The following is a 14358-nucleotide window of genomic DNA, read 5'->3' on the forward strand; positions in this document are numbered from 1 at the left end:
AAATAAAACAAAGCATTCAGATCATCGACTCCTGTCTGATGATCACTAAAGAAATAAACAATGGTAGCTGAAGATTACCCATGAATGCTAGCTAAAGCATTTATTTTAAAGTGTTAAGACTATATACATATATAAACAAATTGAGGTATATTTAAAGCTAAAAAAATATATAATGATTCAGCAACTTACCATTTTTTTTGTTACGTGAGTTGGTTGTAAAAAAAGTACTACCACGTGACCCGGTGTATTACATTCAAATGAATATTTCTTTGCAATGAAGACTAATGATAATATAGAAATCTAGTCTAGCGTGTAAAATATATAAACAAAATTAACAATCCATCTGATGAACATTTGACATATACACAGAACACACAACACTATTCTCCCTTTGAACTGTTGCCGTCTGGTCGATGCTACAGAGACTTGAGCACCGGAAGGACCAGACAGATGAACAGTTTCTTCCCTCAGGTAATCCATCTGATGAACACTTCACATACACGGAACACACAACACTATTCTTACGTTATTTACGTAAAACACATACTTACTTATGTATATTTCAATTTGCACATTTATATTTCAATTTGCACATTTTTCCACTGTACATACAAACTGTCTATATTATATATATATATATATATATATATATATATATATATATATATATATATATATATATATATATATATAATGTGTGTGTGTGTGTGTGTGTGTTCGTGTCTTGTCAATGTCATTCTGTTACACTGTGGAGCTTCTGTCACTAAAACAAATTCCTCGTATGTGAAAACATACTTGGCAAAAAAAGCTCTTTCTGATTCTGATTTTGATTCCTTTGATAACGCCCTGTATAACATGGTGCATAAAAAAACAGTCAGGATCGATTGCTATATAAATTTAGACAAATTGTTTATTCCCTGTTTATATGAATGTATCTATATTCGTTATGAATTTCAATACGATGCTTTGTTCCAACCAGTACTTTTATATTTAAGTAATATTCCTTAAAATTCATACACAGAGTTAGCTGCAGTTTTATTTCACTTCATGCATATTATTGTGTATATAAGGGGTCTAATACGGAACTCAACTCACCAGTCATTACTTACCACAAAATTACAGAAATCATCCTGGTCTCCAGTTTCTTCTCATTGTAGATTGTCCTGAATTAAGTCCAGTTTGTTCCTGAGCTCTGATCAACTGCTAAAGCTTGTTCCTGTCTTTTTCAAAAGAACTGAAGATTTCTGTTGGAAGTTTAGTCTCCATGTGAAATTAGTAATACTAAATGAGGGAAGCTTAACTAAATGAAAGCAAGCTGAAAGCTGGTTTAGTCTGTAAGGTGATTCCCTGAAGAAGGTCACGTTCCCTACTGACATGTAGTTCAGTTCTCTATGGTCACTGCGTGTGGGCGTTGTATTCGTTTAGGGCAGCTACAGAACAGGAAATTGTGTTTTTTGTTTTTGGGTCTTTTTTCCTTTCCTGTGGTTAATTTGAATCTCTTATGGTCTACATATCAAGAACTTTCATATTACTCTATATTTATGCATCATTTTATTTTATTTTTTCATCCCTTTTTTATCAAAAAGAGTAAAAGAAACTTCATACTTATTTTTATTTATTTATTTGTTTGTTTGTTTTTTACATTTTTTATTGTTATAAATTATAACAGTCCATCAGAAACGTTTTTCTTGTCATTAAGCATTTGTGATGTAAAATTTAGGCACTGTGAAATTTCAAGGATGTATTTCTGCTCATAGAAATCTTTAGTATAGATTTTTTTTATTTCATTATTTGATTAGATTTTTTTTATACTGACAGTAAAGTAACAACAGTGAGAAGATCAAAAAAAAATTTTGTGCTGTTCTTCAGAATCGGACAACTCGGACACAGGAAACCTATATTTCAAACCTACATTGGTGTGTTAGTCAACTTGTGGGTTTTGAGCTCCATCTGTATCCGCACTTTGGAGCATGAGTGTGTGCGTCTTGTTTTGTTTAGCTTATCTACTACAGTTAAAGGCACTTAAGCTTAATTGATTATTTGCTATAAAGCTTTTATTTTTATTGTTTTAGTACAATGTAGGTTTATTAATTCAGATTAGTTATTTTTAACTATTTTATGTCACACATCTCTAGGATTTTTCACAACGACACACACAGAGACACAGAGAGACAGACACACAGACACACACAGACAGATGCACACAGAGACAGATACAGACACACAGACACACACAGACAGACGCACACACATACATACAGACACACACAGACAGAGACACAGACCCACACAGAAACAGACACAGACAGATGCATACACAGACAGACGCAGACACACACAGACATATAGACACACACAGAAAGAGACAGACACACTCAAACACACACACAGACACACACAGACACAGCGACAGGCACAGACACACACACAGACACAGAGACAGGCACAGACACACACACACAGACACAGCGACAGGCACAGACACACACACACACACACAGAGAGACAGAGACACACTCAGACACACACAGACAGACACACACACACAGAGACATACACACAGACACACACACACACACACACACACACACACACACACACACACACACACACACACAGAGAGAGAGAGAGAGAGAGACACACACACAGAAAGCAATGGTTTATAGAAACCCCAATGTCAAATGACCTCAAACACAACTTCCTCTGTACCCATCAATATAAGAGGAAAAAACACCCCATCTGTGTTTAATAAGTCAGCTTTTATACACAACAGGCTTTATTGTTAAGATGATTAGTGGTTTGTTTTAACCCACAGCAAGTGTGTATTAAGGGATTTGTCATAATATCCCAACAATATCTTATGTATATTCTCTATATATTCATATATAGATTATATTTACATAGGTTAATTGCTAACTGCATTTTGTTGCCTTGTACCCATGTGCAATGACAATAAAATCTAATCTAATCTAATCTAATCTATTCTAATCTAATCTAATAATTTGACATGGAGAACATCCACCTCATTGTCTCACAATCTCTTATACAATTTGGACAAAATTCAATACTAGTGTAACCCCATCATGAGAAGAACCTTAAAATTAAGGGTAACCACTACAGTGTGTTTCTTTGCAAATATGACAAGGTTTATTTTACAACATTTACAAGTAGCATCACAACGAAAAAAAAATGGCGAACAAACAAACAAACAAAGAAAAATAACTATCTTGTAACCATTAAAGACAACAGGGTTCCCAATCCTATCTAAGGGGGTTTTTACACCTGGTCACTTCCTGCGTTTTCTGTGACCCGATAGCTATCCGATGGTAAAAAGACCAGGTGTAAATGCCCTCCGAAACGGTTTGGAGACGGATATAAATCCAATCGTTCAAACCCCTTCAGGAGGTGGTCTGGGACGCGTTTCAGATGAAACTGGACAGGTGTAAATGCATGTGGTTGTTCAAGCCACATACGTCAGCGCTATAACTCCTCCCGACGGAAGTACGGCACTCGCCGGTGACTCGCGAGTCGTGCATCGCGCCAGAAACAAATATGTTTTCCCACCAGCGCTGGCTCTGATCTTTCACCCAGGTGTCTCGTTGAGTCTTAAAATGCACTGCTGTCACCAGAGAAAATGCAGCAAACAGTAAATGCTGTTTTTTGTAGCAACCGCATACACCAAAGCATGTTCCATTTCAATTACCCCGGAAATGAGGTAAAAATGTATTTGCATTTTGGTCGGGGGTAGAAAGATCAGATCGATATCTGATTTGCCAAGTCGCATTTATGTGGCCTGACGTAAATGGAACAGTTTTAACAAATCAGATAGCTATCGGATCAGAGAAAACACACGAAGTGACCAGGTGTAAAAAGGCCCTAATAATAGTTGCTGCTCTGCAAATAAGTGAAAAAAACCCGTTCAATCCGCACTCCACAGCAACAGTAAATCATAACCTTGTAAGAAATAAAAAATGCGTAGTGTAAAAATAAGACTATGATGTTGAAGATCTTAATGAAGAACAAGAAGTTTATTCCAGCATAGTGACAAAATACATGACGTACTTTGGGTTCATTTGAGTCAATAAGAAACCAGACCAAATCCTGCTCAAGCATTATACACAGTTTTCCCTTTTGGTAATTTAAATGAAGTTCCGCTTTGAATGTATATTGAGTGTAAAAACTGAATGTCTCCCAATTGCTGTAATTTCTGCAGTTTCTGTCATTTCTTGCAACCTCAAACCACAACAAGTTGTTTCCCCCCACATTAACAGAGTACACCACATATATAAGGTAAAAAAAAACCCACTGTCATTAGTTGGTCCAAGATAAATGAAACAAACAAGAAAACAAATAACCATTAAGCCATCAATGCTTTCAATAAAAGTAAACGGCAATCATGCATTATCTGTACTCTTAAATATGTCTGTTTAATTCTCAGAGGCACCACTCGACACAACTTGAGGACACTTTACAATTCAGTTCTAGGCTGCTATACTGTTTATTAATCAATTGGTCTTTTCATCTGCTATTGCACAGCCTTGAAAAACACCGAACAAGTTTTCCTAGCACATGGTACACAGAGAGGAAGTCACCAAGTTTTACTTGCTTTTATACTCTCTTGACTCCTGGGATTTGTAGTCCACCTAATTTGTAGTCCTACACCTTCTACCCCATTACAATACACACCCCTAAATTTAAATTGACGTCCCGTCTATAACCAAGGATGAAAGAACAGGGTATTCCTACCATTGACCCAGTATCCAGTAACCATGAAACAGGAACACTCCTCATTTGAATGCTAACAGTAGGACATGTGCCAATAAGATGCTGTATCACCATAGGACAAACAAGGCTAGAGGTTTTTAAACCTTCACTGCTTACTTCAGTAGTCTGACTAAAACCACAAGGGAGGCAGATTGATTCTTCCTCCTCTACAAGTGTTTCTCTTGTTGTCACCCTAGCTGACCTAGATCCAGACTCAACAGGCCATGGTTGTCTACAATATCGGGCGATATGACCCTGTTAATTACAACGTAAACACTTTTGAGAGGTATTTTGCCTTGTCAAAGAGGCAGAAGGTTCATTACTCAAGGGTTTAAGTTAATCAAGTCGCTTGGTAATCTCATCAATTTGAGCTTGTTGTTGCTTTAACAGCTCCTTCATTTCTTTTAACCCAGTAGATTCCTTATGCATCTGTGATTGACTTATTCTGCTTCGAGCAGCATTACACCATAACTGAGCAGCAGACTGACTAACTTCACTCTTCCCTTCCTCAATCCATCTTATGGCTTCACTTCAAACATCAAGTAAAGTACACTGTGGAGTTTGCCTTACAAAACGTTTAAGTTCACGTTTAAGCGATACATCATTAACATGCTCTACAAACTGGTCACGAAGAAATTGGTCAGCATTTGGGACACCATCTAGACAACTTATGTGAATAGCATCCATCAAAGACATAAGTGCATGATAAAATTAAACCAGGGATTCACCCTCTTTTTTTTTTCGATCATAAAACCCCTTCTGCAACTGCATAAATGTCTGCTTTGCACCATACATACTTCTCAACACCTGAAATATTAATTCAGGAGTTTCCCGTTCAGCTACTGGTCGGCACTTGATCTCCATTCTGGCTTCCCCTCCCAAATTATCTAACAAAAATGCTACCCTTTCTTGTACAGTCCAACTCCCATCCCCAATGCAGGCCTCAGCCTCCTCAATTCAGTCCTCAATGTTTAAATTAGAGTCCAAGTCACCAAAGAACTGGCGAAACTTCCACGTGTTGAATAAAGTTTCTTTCAGAATAAAGAAAGAAAAAGCTGTCGCATACCATGCTGCTAATTCAGTACTGATTCCCCCAGGTGTCTAAATACTTGCACTGCACTCATATCTTATTATATATAACATCATAATAAAAAAAGTTGTTGGGAGGTTTGTGATGAATTTCTGGAAAACTCCGAGCAACAAAAAGACATTAACAAAAGAGCAAAAGCAGTGTTTAGCCCGAACAAGTAATTGTGATGTTTTCACAATAACAAAGGTGCAGCTACAGTGGCCCTCAGGGTGTATGAACTGATCTAAAGCTGACAATGCTGTAAACTTATCTAAAATACTGACTGTACGGCTATGAGTGTATGGCTGTGTTGATTTGTGTCACTGTGTAAAAGCAAAAGAAACAAATTGTTGAGTCAATTGCAGGGTGCTTCACCTTAGATGCAACATCAAATGATTCTTTACAACATGAATTGACTCCACACACTTAAAATCTTATGTGGCAGTAAACTAATTAATTTTATTAATTTGCCCCTGAAACTTGGCATCTTTTAGCCTGCATATGCATTATGTCCTGAGTAGCAGCCAATTTTAGAATCTCATGTAAAGGCAGGGTCTCCGATATTTGAGAAATGCTTCAGAAAACTGTCGGGCCGCCAAACTAAACAAAAATCAAAACAAACGTGTAGCCAATGAGCAGAAAGGGGCGGGTCTTGTCAATATGCGGCGGAGAGAGTGTTCAGTGCGCATGTGTGACATTAGCAGAAAGCGGTTTTAACACTGACATGAAGGATAAAAACCAAGAAAGAAAGCGAAGAAAGGTTAACGATGAGGTAAGAAGTAGGATGTGTTAATATAGGATCAGCTTTCCAGCACTGGAGAGAACTGAAGGAGCAGGAAGTTGGCCACATATTCACAGATTGGAATTTCCCGAGTCAATAACTCCTGAGCTAAACGCTGGTACTACACAAAATGTGGTTGTAGCTGCCTCTCTACATTACTACGATAGAAAAGAGGTGTTATTTGTGTAGTAACAGCATTTAGCTCAGGAGTTAGTGACTAAAATGCCACTCAGACCTTGAAGCTCAGTGCTACCATCTGCTGGTAGTTGTGTTGTCTTGGTGGTGTAGTGGAGCACAACGATCACTTCACAAATAACACAGTAAACAGCAGGTTTTTTAAACAATATTTAATTAATTACATATCAAATATTCTAATATTTATATTTAATTATCTGTCTAATTTAACCAAAACAAAAATGTAGCTTCAAGCAACTTGATACTTCATCCATCTCCTGGAGAAAAAGACATGGAGAAAAAGACCTAAGTTAAAAATCCTATGTGGAAATAAAACAAATGAAAAAGCTGTCTGAAACTTTAGACATCAGATAATAAAATCTATTATTGAAATAAGTAATTAATTAATTAGTAAAGAAATAAGTAAAGAAATTAGTAGGTAAATAAACAAACACATAAATAAATATTTAGGTAATTAAGTGTTTAACTAATTAAATAAGTAATTAATTATTTAATTAAGTAAATAAATAAGTTAATGAATGAATGAATGAATGAATGAATGAATTAATGAATTAATGAATGAATGAATAAGAATGTGAGTAAATAAGTAATTAAATACGTACCTCCTCCTGTTCAGCTGAAGATGTCATCAAGGGATCGTATTCTTCCGAGTGTGTCTCTCCCTCAGGTATGAACCCCTGCCATACGATTATCATTAGTAGTAGTAGTAGTATTTGTAGTAGTTGTAGTAAACATCTATTTTAACATTAGCTTAAGTTTCAGAATCCAACTTGAAGCACATCTTTAATTAACATGTCTAAAATGTTGCTAAGTAAATACAAAAGCACAAAATCATGTTTATTCATTACTGAATGACTAAAGTCCACATTTATGACTCGATTATTTGGATTATTCGCTTACAGTCATGGGTGGTTGGTTGGTAATGTGGAATTCCTCATCTTCATCTATATATACGACCACAGCGTTTAATGGCACTGGGTCATCCTCACACTGCTGAGGTAACTACAAAGCATGCAGAAAAAAAGAGCTACGTTACAAACTACACATGGGATTAAACCAGCATTTGCGTGCTGTAAAGTCACCTTATTTATAGTGTTTCTGATGAATACAATCTTCTAGCTGAAGAAATTTCCGCGGACAATAGAAACTAATGGGATTTGTGGTAAAAGGAGGATGATTACCGGCTCGTGTTCGGGTGAAGCAGAGCACAGAGGTACCGTCTCTTCAACATCACTGATTCTTTTTGAAACCTTCCCTCCCTGAATCATCATACAAATATACAAATATTAGGTTAGAATTCCTGAACTAACATTATTGCCTTTATCAATTAATATCAGTTAATACACATCTCAACTTACTTCATTGAGACTTGTTCAAAATGTTACACACTTAATGATTAACCAAGACATTAGCATTTAATTGTAATGTTTTACTTCTACAGAACATTACAGTAGTAATACTACAAAAGAGTGAATAATGTCACATTAAAAATATAAAAAGATATAACAGTTAAAAATGACAAAATATGAATGAAACTCATTCATCTATGTAGTTTTATTCTATCTGTATTATAGCTATTACACTACCAACAGTTCGAATTAGCTCCTAACTTCACAATTAGCAACGAACAGAGGTTATCATGCTAGCATGGATGTAGATATACATTATTTATCAGTGTAGCATTAACTGGTTAAAGAAGTGCTAAATAAAATAAAGCATTCACAATTACTGTGTATTTTGAACTTAATTATGACAAAAATCATCATTTGTTAGTTTATTTAGACAGAGATTCAGGTTTTGAGGCCTACTGGTGCGTCGACGCCTGTCTGATGATCGCTAAAGAAATAAACAATGGTAGTTTATGAAGGTAAATGCTAGGTAAAGAATTTATTTTAAAGTGTTAAGACTATATACATATACTTATATAAACAAATTGAGAAGCTAAAAAATTTAAAGCTAATAAATATAACGATTCAGCAACTTACCATTGTCTTATGTGAGTTGGTTGTAAAAAAAGTACTACCACATGACCCGGTGTATTACGTAGCGGAAGTACGTTAAAAGCCTGGACATTAAAGCGACACTGAACGTACTACATCAGATTCAAATGAATATTTCATTGCAAAGAAGACTAATGATAATATAGATATTAAAATTTTGAACAAACTTGTTGTTTATGTATGTAACACTGTAGGTTTAACTCAAATCTAGCGTGTTACATGTATAAACAATATTAACACAGTTCAGTACATACCAGCTTGTGAAATCCATCCTGGCTGTCAGCTCCTTCTTGCCACAGTGAGTTCTTTTAAAGTCGATCATTTTAAACCTTTGCAGTCCAATGAACAACTGAAGCATCTTCCTTCCTTAATCTTCCTCAAAGTAACTGAAGATCTCACCTAAAAGTTCTTTTTCAAAGTGAAGCTCTGGATAAAAACTGATTTAAAGGTCATCAGTTTAATTATAATTCTGGACTGATGTATAGAAACAACACTTTTGTTGGAGAGACGATGAGAATTGTTAGCTGCTGTGTTCTGTAGTGTGAGATGTGTTGTGTAGTGAGATGTGTAGGTCACAACGCAGGTACTGTATTTGAATTTGCCTTTTCATATCATTAGCATAAACAAATTAGAAGGCTAAAGTTTGTGTATGATGTTGGTTTGATAGAGAGCATTAAGCAATATTGGAGGTGGTTATTGGGGTGTTGCTAAGTGGTTGCTGTTATATTCTGGGTGGTTAGTGGTGTACGTGTTGCTTGGTGGTTGCTATTATATTCTAGGTGGTCATTGGGTGTTGCTATGTGGTTGTGATGCTATTCTAGGTGGTTAGTGGGGTGTTGCTAGGTAGTTGCTATTATACTCTAGCTAATTAGTGGGGTGTTGCTGGGTGGTTGCTATTATCATTTTAGATGTTTATTGGGTGTTGCTAGGTGGTTGAGAGCTATTCTACAGTAGGTGGTTAATGGGGTGTTACTAGGTGATTGCTATTATCAATCTAGGTGGTTATTGGGTGTTGCTAGGTGGTTGTGATGCTCTTCTAGCTAGTTAGTGGGGTGTTGCTGGGTAGTTGCTATTATAATTTTAGATGGTTATTGGGTGTTGCTAGGTGGTTGTGATGCTCTTCTAGCTGGTTAATGGGGTGTTGCTAGGTGGTTGCTATAATATTCTAGGTGGTATAATGATATTCTGTGTTATTACTAAGTGTTGCTAGGTAGTTGCTAAGATATTCCAGGTTAGGGTTAGGATTAGGGTTGCTATGTTATTGCAGCTGGATGCTAGATGTTGCTACCACCTAAAGTATTATAGCAACCACCAAGCAACACCCCACTAACCACTGGAATAGTATCACCACCACCTACTGTAGCAACACCTAGTAATCACATTAGCAATTAGACCCTTTAGCAATGCCCTAGTAACCATGTCCTATATTCTTCAGTAGTCTCTATCAAGCCAATGTCAAAGTTCCTTCACAAACTTTATTCTTGTAGTTTAATTTCTGCTATTGATATGAAATAAGAGCGACCACAAAGCACACAGGCCTACAGTTAAAATTAGATATTAAAATGCTTAAAGGAAATTAAAAAATAAAAACACAGACGTTGGTCTTCCTGCTTGTTAGAAAGGGAACATACACTTCCATGCAAATGTACTCTGGTAGTTTGTATGCAAAAACCTACACATCCCTCAGCACACGTCAACAGGACAGCAGCTAATAATTCACAGAATCTCATCTACAACCCTTTTTTTATATAGCGGCAAGTTGTTGATCAGAGTTCATAGTTTAGCTCAGAACTATTAATGAGAATCTGCCTTGGGAAAAAACCTGCAGCAAGGTTGATATTCCAAATGAAGATAATTGCATAGCAACCACCTGCAATTGCATAGCAACCACCTGCAATAGAATAGCAGCCACCTGCAACAGTATAGCAACCTCCTACAATAACATAGCAACCACATAGTAACACCATAGCAACCACTTGAAATTGGATAGCAACCGCCTGCAATAGCATAGAAACCACTTTGTAACATTGTATAGACTGCTTAGTATCACCATAGCAACTACCTGCAATAGCATAGCAACCACATAGTAACACCATAGCAACCACCTACAATAGCATAGCAATCACATGCAATAGCATAGCAACCACGTAGTAACATCAAAGCAACTTGCAACAGCATAGCAACTACTTAGTATCATTATAGCAACCACATGAATTTGCATAGCAACCACTTAGTAACATCATTGCAACTACCTGCAATAGCATAGCAACCACTCAGTAAAATCATAGAAATCAGCTGAAATAACATAGCAACCTAATAGTAATAGCATAGCAACTATCTGCAATAGCATAGCAACCACCTGCAATAGAATAGCAACCACTTAGTAACACACTGAAGCTAACACACTAAAAACTAACATGATGTTTAGCTACCCAGCTAGCTCACTAGATCACTGATCAGTTGCTGCTAGCCAATGAAATCTTCCAAGACCTGTTTTTTTTCTGGTGATCAAACGAATCAAACTTCCTTCTCGGCTCAACAGGAATTCAATGCTGCAGTGGGGAAAACACTCGCATCTGGTCTTTTTCTTATCTTTAGCTGTCTGGTTTGGTTAAGACTCTGATCACTGTAGAGTCAGAACTGGATGTGCACTTGCCATATTGTAGCCTCAAGGTTCCATTTCATAGATTCCATTTCTGTATCACTTCGAACAATGTATATGAAAGGACACATAGCAGCTCTACAGAAATCTTGATGTACATTTTTAATTTTGTCTCTAATCAGCAAGCCAGTCATGATGGTGGTAAGAAAAAAACATCCTATATAAACTACACAAAGAACAAACATTAAGGGAAGCCAGATTCTTGTGTTCAGTGTTCATTTTGCTGCATATTGTGTGTGTATGGAGATGTTTCTGGGATGCTTTTCTGCTCACCACGTTTGAAAAGAGTAGTTAACTGAGTTTCCTCAAAGTCAGCACAAAACAGATGGATGTGCTCCTCTGACCTCTCTCTCTTTACAAGGTTCTAGTGTTTGATGTGAACATGAACTGAGGCTTTTGAGCTGTATCTGAAGGACTGTATGCATTGTGCTACTGCAACGTGATTGGCTGATTGTGAGGATAGGGTGGAGCAAAGCAGCATCGCCTGACAACCTCATAGCTCCAACGGGCCTGGTTCGATCCTATGCTCAGTCTGCTGTTTGTTTCCTCCCAGTGTCCATACGAGTTTGTTGCAGGTTCTCCGGGTTCCTCCTGACTCTCAAAGCCATTGCAGTAGATGCACTGAGACGGATTTTAGGGGTATTTTCCCTCTACACACCCAGTGTTCTCAGGACTGACCTGACAAACCTTACACATTTCCATGGCAATCAGTCTACAGGATCCATCCACAAGACCGTGTCCCATTTGTCCGCAGTCTTATTAATTTTACTTAATAAAATTTACCGAATAAATCGTGGAATGGTTCTCAGCACCTCACACTTTGTCAATGAATCTGAATTATTTTTCTTTTCCCAGCAACAGCAGAGAAATATGCTGACATGGAACACAGAACTGTTTGACAAATAACATTGACCACCAGTTCATTTTACAGGAAGGATTTAATCAATAAAAGCAAGTTTCTAAATAAGTATCTTGCTTCATTCATGGCAGATTATATTTGCCACCGTCCTCCTTAGGGTCTTCTTCATTCTGAAAAACAACAAGAAGGAAACGAGTCGATATTACAGATTTATTTCAAACAACACGATTACAGTAAATACAAAAATGGAGGAAACTTGGATCTGAAAAATATTACAGATTAATACTGCTGTTGTGTCTGAATACTCTTTAGTGATTTGTTGCAGTGGAAAGGTACAGGAAATAAATCCAGACAAGAAAGCAATAAGAGTTGCCTGACTGGAGCTACAACCAATTAGCTGCCTTGTTTAGTTTGCAGAAAGCAGCCATTACAGAAGGAAACTCACAGGTCGTTGATTAATCATTGGGAATTCCTCCTCTCCATAAACGACCACTGCGTTTAAAGGCTCCAGGTCGTTGACACACATCTCAGAAAGCTACAAAAGCAGAAAAAAAGACAATTTCACATGAGATTGAACCAGCATTTATGATCACGTCAAATTTATTATTTTGTTCTATTGATGAATAAAAGCTACGAGCTGAAGACGTGACCAATTATATTAGAAACTTACAGAATTACTGAGAAAGGCAGCATGTTTACCTGCTCGGGTTCACCTGAAGCAGAGCGCTGTGGCACAGTCTCTTCAGAGGGGTCGCTCGGTTTCTCCTTAGTCAGATGGTCTCCCTGTATCATCATCATCATCATCATCATCATTAGCAGTAATAGTAGAACTAGTAGCAGACGTAGTAGTAGTAATAGAATTAGCAAACTGGTGTAGCAGCAATAACAGTAGCAGCAACAGAAGCAATAACAGTAGCAGTAATAGGAGTATCAGTAGCAGCAGGTAGCAATATTAAGTTTCCTTATCAATCAAAATTAAATCAGTAATGGCAATTAAATCATTTCTCTATTGAATTCACCCAGGTTGACATTTTGTTCGAAATGCATTCTTCTAACTGCATTCTTTGGTTATTCATTTAGTCATGAAAAAAACTTTAAAGTCCAGACGTTTATGATTACATCATTACAGTCTTCTTTCCTTTACAGCAGATCACTGCTGTAACAAATATTACATATTACAAATAGTGAAAATATTTTAGATTAATTTTATTCACTGGATTCAGTCATTAAGTGTTAGTGTTTTTGTCAGTGTTGCTGATAGAACATTACAGCAAACTTCCTAATGCATAAAATGTTGGATAAGAAGCTCAGTGTAAAACATTCCAAATGCATTTACCTAAAACACATAGATTGTTACATGAGATATTTGTAAGCCTTTTTTTTCACTAATTCAATCCAATTCCAAATCGTTTCTTTTTCCTTCAAACAACAACATGCTTGCTTTCCGTATGAGGAAATCGCTAAAGTTGTAAAGTTAGCAGGTTAGCATGTCCAACATGCTACTCGGATATGGAGGTAAACAAGCCACAAAGCGACAGATTAAACCCTACACACTTCCTTGTTGCTGTGCATTTTGAACGTAAATAAAATTAAATAAAATCCTTGTTTCTTTTTTTAGTTTTTTTTTTAGTTTTCTTTTTTAAACTCGGTGTTGTCGGAATATTAGGGGCCTGTGGACGGCCATCACAATGACGAAACAGTGCGTGTTGTTCACATTTTAAACTGTGAATGTTCCTCTTGCATGCTGATCAGAAATGTTCACAAAAAATAGTTCACAAAGTCCTTATATTTCACAACGATTAATAAATAACACCTTCAATATTAAATCTGTTTAAAACTCGCCATAAAAATGTCAGCTCAAAAACTAAATGATCAAATAATTGAGGCCCTGACAGTTCAGTTGTTAAAGCTACAATACTAAGATGTTTGCATATATTTATGTACGAATTGTTTCAGTACTTACCATCATTAATCGTACCGATCAACCCACCCAAAAACAAATGCGTATCAACACACACACACGTTTTA

Source organism: Tachysurus fulvidraco, chromosome 21, assembly GCF_022655615.1.
Source record: "Tachysurus fulvidraco isolate hzauxx_2018 chromosome 21, HZAU_PFXX_2.0, whole genome shotgun sequence".
Classification (NCBI taxonomy): Eukaryota; Metazoa; Chordata; class Actinopteri; order Siluriformes; family Bagridae; genus Tachysurus; species Tachysurus fulvidraco.